The sequence below is a fragment of the Echinops telfairi genome, unplaced genomic scaffold (assembly GCF_000313985.2).
Source record: "Echinops telfairi isolate 266 unplaced genomic scaffold, ASM31398v2 ScPeMD7_4;HRSCAF=17, whole genome shotgun sequence".
Lineage (NCBI taxonomy): Eukaryota > Metazoa > Chordata > Mammalia > Afrosoricida > Tenrecidae > Echinops > Echinops telfairi.
In genome coordinates, this window is record NW_022103900.1 from 40,255,183 (window position 1) to 40,260,868 (window position 5,686).

At 35.9% G+C, this 5,686-nt stretch overlaps 1 protein-coding gene and 1 pseudogene across 2 annotated transcripts in view; both read right to left on the reverse strand.

Moving 5' to 3' along the window:
* WDR33 (WD repeat domain 33) overlaps positions 1 to 5,686 on the reverse strand; it is a 139,568-nt gene that overhangs the window by 113,515 nt on the left and 20,367 nt on the right. The gene's annotated exons all lie outside the window — the stretch shown is intronic.
* On the reverse strand, positions 1,263 to 1,562 carry LOC105978729 (annotated as a pseudogene).

Consider the following 5,686-nt stretch of genomic DNA (forward strand, 5'->3'; position numbering starts at 1 on the left):
TATTAGTGGCCCTCAAAGGTGGAATGGAGCTAGGCTGCTGACCAAAAGACCAATAGTTTGAGTTCACCAACTACTACTACTCCATGGGAAAACATGTGGCAGCCTACTTCTGTGAAGTTTAACAGACTTGTAAACCTCGTGGGGGAGCTATATTCTGCCCAATAGGGTTACTGAGTAATGTGGATGGTTATGTGTTGGGGGTTTGTTTTAGAGTGGGAGTGAATGGGAAATAAAAGGTCATTGTTTTAGGGAGCACTCAGTGGTAGTGAAATAACTGGGAAAAGGATAGTAGTAATGGTTGCAAATCATGAGAAATATAATCAATGTCTCAGTATGGTACATAAAAAATGAAAGAAAGAAAAAAGACTGAATTGGCTAAATGTTTGCCAAAATCACGTCATTTTTTTAAATGTTGAATTACAAAATAATCAATCATACAAAATCAAAAGGGTAGCATTTGTCTAGGAATAAAGTTCAGAAGGGAGAAGAGATAGGAAGGCCGAAGGAAAATGATAAACACAGAGGAAGGAAGAGTGCTGTTACATAATGGAGATTGCACTCAATGTCACAAAACAAAATGTGTATGAACTGTTGAATGGAAAAACAACCTGCTCAATAAACCTGCACCCAAATCACAAAGAAGACAAATGAAAGAACCGAGAATCTTCAACTGTCCCTAGTCCAAAAAAAAAAAACCTGTTGAAGATGGCTTTCAAAAAATTCCTAAAGTTCCACTAACACTTTTACACACAAGCCCCACAGTAAAAACAAACAAACAAAAAGCTTATAGCATGTAAATATTTATAACAGGACAAAGAATTATAAGAAACTGAAAATGCTATAGGAGGGAGTTTACAGTGAGTCACAAGGGGGCAGTAAAGATGTCCAATACAGAAATGTCAGATAGACTAACGTGAAGTGATGAAAGGGGTACACCAAGTGAATAAGGAAAATGAGGGAATAACCAATGAGGAAGAGAGCAAGCAGCACAAAAAGAGAAACATTGTTTTATTTTTTTAATGGCTCTTGGACAGGATGAGAACAGGAGCAGCAAAAAAAGCAGCTTGGAAAGTATATTACCAAGGGAGAACTATGCTGAAATGACTTTATGCCAATCTTGCCATGCTGAAGAGATTAATACCTCTGAGATCTATGAATATTTATATGGGCAAAAGAAGTCCACTTTCATAGCTTTATTATGAAATTGCATTTAATTTTAGATAGTTACTTTTTTCTTTTTCTAATTAACAGTTTATTATAATTTATTTTACTGAACAATCTAAGAAGTTGGCCTCCATCAGCAGTTTCAGTGCAATTTCAGGTGCAATTGGGAATTCGGGAATCTCAGTTGAGCTTTAAGTGTAGCAAACCTTGTAGGTAAAATACATGCATACTTTTGGTAGCACACGTGATGGGATCTCTCTAAAATTGACCTCACTGGTTTCATTTTCAGCAAACTGACCTGGGCCATTCAACGTGGCTTTTATTGTTCCTGATGTTAGTGCATGTTCTCTTTTTACAATAAAATCATGGCCATCAGAAGCTATCAGTTTGACACACATGGCATCCAGGCCTTAACAGTCTCCTCTCCATCCATTATACAGTTATGGAATTCTAATTCACTTCCACAGTAACTTTAGTAGCTTCCTGTGAGGCGGAACACACTGGCATGAGTACCCAGTGTACTCTCCCTTCCTCCACGTCTTCTACTTTTTTTTCTTGAGAAACACAGCACCCATCGGACTCATAGTAAATACAGTTGCAATAGATAGCCCAAATATCTCTGGAAAAATTCAAGATGAACCACAGTGGCTAGTGGATAAAGTGAGATTGGAAAATAGTCTCAAGAAGGTAGCAAACCACTGTAAAATCACTCTTGTGGGTTTAACTTTTTAAAACACATAAACAGTGCATATTTGAATAGATAAATAAAATGACTTAAAAACCAAGACCACTAATTATGAGATTATGGACATATTCAAATAAAAAACTGGAAACATCTACCTACTATCAACCAAAAAATGGATCCAATGAAATGAATCTTAAAAGTAGAAAATATTAAGTGAGGAAAAACTAATTATACTCTATAATACAGGAGTAAGCAAACAGGAGCTTAAGAGCCTTATAAAGCTCTTTTGGTATGTATATGTATCTATGAAGTAAAACTGAAATTAAGAATACTATTCAGATAATAGTGATTTCATTTATGCATAAATATAATTTTTGAAACATAAATAAAATTATACACGTATACATAATTTAAGGCACCAGAATAACTTTTCTATTGTTGTAAGAGACAGTATTGGCTCTTCTATCTCAAAAGTTTGCCGACCTCTAGTCTATACAAATCCCTGCATACTTAATGCATAGCAGGGAAACAGTGAACTAGATAATTGATATCCAAACATTTAAGAGATTTTAAAAATAAATCTAATTCTTAAAATCTCCCTGCAACTTTAACACACACACACACACACACACACACACACACACAAATCTTCTAAATCAAAAGATTACCTGGAAGATTTAATGCCTGGAAATCATTAAAGTGTACTTTACTAAAATAAAAATATACCAATAGCTTACTTGGTAATAACTAGATGGCAACCCCAGGACCAAAAATAATGAACATATTCACTTGGTTCCTGATGATTATCCTATTTTAGATTTTTCTAGGTAACAGTATACAAATAATTTTAGCTCTTTTCTAAAGATAAGAAGCCCTGGTGGCTTAGTGGACTATACCTTGAGCTGCTAACAAAGTTCCCGCTCTACAGGATAAAGATAAGGCTTTCTGCTTTGTAAAGATTTACATCCTCAGAAACCCACAACAGAGGCAGCTATAGGGTGGATATGAGCTTGATGAGCTTGAACCAACTCCATCGTGGTCTAAAGACAATGATCCAAAATGCCCTTCCAACTTACACTATGAAATAAATGTTCTCTTTTGATTCTGTAACGGAGACGAAATGAACACTACAGTGGTATTCCGCTAACCTGAACTTATGACTTCAGTCCTGTTTCCTCATCTTTAAATAAGAGGATCTAGATATGATGTCCTCTGGAATTAAAGCAAAATCTGATAGTGCAACAGTTAAGCACTTGATTGTGAACCAAAACTGCCTACAAAAAAAACCCTAGACACCTGTTCCCACAAGGATCTGCAATGTAAGAAACCTTATGGAGTTCTTTTTTCATTTATTCTTTTAAATTTTTTGTAATAGTCCTTATCCGTAACACCGGGTTGCTATAAATCACAATCAAATCAACAGCACAGCACAAAAGAAGTAAAATGAAGGAGTTTTGGAGCCTTAAATGGGCAAGCACTCAACTACTAGCTAAAAGGTTGCAATTTGTACCCATCCAAGGAGCACTATGGGACAAAGACCTGGCAATCTGCTCTATAAAGATTACAGCCAAGAAAATCCTAACGGGGCAATGCTACCCTGTCCCAAGATGTCACTATAACTCAGAATCAATTAGATGACAACTAAGAACAGAAGAACAGATTAACTTTTCTTTAATCCTGAGATTACAGAGAGGGCCTAGATCTATAAAAAAAAGAAATCAATTGATATCACGTCAACTCCAAATCGTGGACATCATGTCTATTACCAAATAGAACTCATGAGGTTACAGTGGTTATAATCTTAGGAAGTGAATCTCCAGGCCTTTCTCCCACGGCAATGTAGGATGGACTCGAAACACCAACTTTTCAGTTAGTAGCCAACCCCAAACAATATGCATCACCCTGAGACCGTAAAAACTCAAGCACACATTTTTTTCAGTTCATTTTTACAGGTCTTGCGACCTGAACCTGAATATAAAGGCAGCTAACAGACCATAAAAAGACATTTTTTCCCAATATTGTAATCCTATGAATACTTTAAATCTGACGATTCCATTTAATCAATAGCAAGAATAAATGACAAGGTTAAGACTCTTGAATTTAGAACGGTGGATCTCATTTTCTAGTTCTATTATCCACAGAGGCCTAGAAGTCTGTATATTTTGGGATTCATGAAGCCTTTTAATTAATGACACCTATTGTCTTTAACAGCTAAATCCCTTCAAAATAAATCAGCCTGGATTGAAGCAATTGCTTGATTATTATGAGGAACAATGAACTGAAAGTTAAGCAAATGTCTAACAAGAATATGAAAATAAAAGAAAAAAATTCATCAATAAAGTATGTCCTTAGCTATTTTTTAAGGAAACTTCCCTTGTACAAAACAAAATTTAGTACAATTATGAACGGTAGGGTTACTATGAGTCAGAATCAACTGGATACTTGTGGCTTGTTTGTTTTTTAAAGCTGCTGCTGTCGTTAGGTGCCAATGAGCAGTCTCTGGCCCATAGCAACCCTATGCTCCTGCGCCATCCTCACAATTGTTCCTATGGGTAAGCCCATTGATCCAGCCACTGTGTCAATCCATCTCATCAACAGTCTTCCTATTTTTTGCCACCTTTCCACTTTACCAAACATGATGTCTTTCTCCAAGGACTAGTCTCTCCTGATAATATGTTCACTATATGTAAAACAAAGTCTTGCCAACCTTGCCTCTAGGACACTCTGGCCTTACTTCTTCCAATAGAGATCAATTTGCCCTTTTCACAGCATATTGTACTTTCAATATTCTTCTAGTCTTCCTTAGTCAATGTCCAATTTTCACATGATGCATTGGAAAATACCATGGCTTTGGTCAGGTGCACCTCAGTCCTCAAAATAACGTCCTTGCTCTTCAATACTCTAAAGAGGTCTTGTGCGGATTTACCTAATGCAATATATCTTTCGATCTCTTCACTGCTGCTTCCATAAGCATTGATTGTGGATACGAGTAAGACAAAATCCTTGACAACTTCAACCTTTTGTTCACTGATCATGTTCCCCATTGGTCCAATTGTGAGGATTTTGGTCTTCCTTACATTGAGTTGTTATCCATACTGAAGGCTACAATGATCTTCATCAACAGATGCTTCAGGTCCTCCTCACTTTCAGCAAGCAAGGTTGTATCATCTGCATATCACAGGTTAATAAGCTTTCCTCTAATCCTGATGTGGCACTCTTCACATAATCAATTTCTCTAATGATTTACTCAGCATACAGGATTGAACAAGTATCGTGAGAGGATACAACCCTGACACACACCAGGGTTTTGAATTGTAGAATTCTTTTATTAGAGCCAAAACTAATGTTTATGCTTTCTAACCATAAAGCCAAACTCATAGTCTTTAAACAATAAATCCTGTTATATTCATGTTTACATGCATGGATAAAAATGCACAATCTTTTTATTTTCCTTTGGTATTTTATTTATTTATTTATTCTAGTCATTTTATTTGGGGGGGCTCTTACAAATCTTAACAAGTCATCATTCAATTGTATTAAGCACACTTGTACATATGTTTGCCATCATTTCCAAAACATTTTGTTTCTACTTGATCCCTTGATATCAGCTCCTCTTTTTTTCCCCTCCTTCCCCCAACTTTCCACTCTTGTGAATCCTTGATTAATTATATTACTGTTATTTCGTGAAAAATGCACAATCTTGATTTCGAAAATTAATTGGTCAATTGCTAATGGAAATATAGTATACACACACCGTGTATGCTTGTGCATAAGCTGAGTTTTTCAGCACGTTTTTCAGCATATTTTTTACTGCAGTTTTTGTGGTAAAATTAGGTG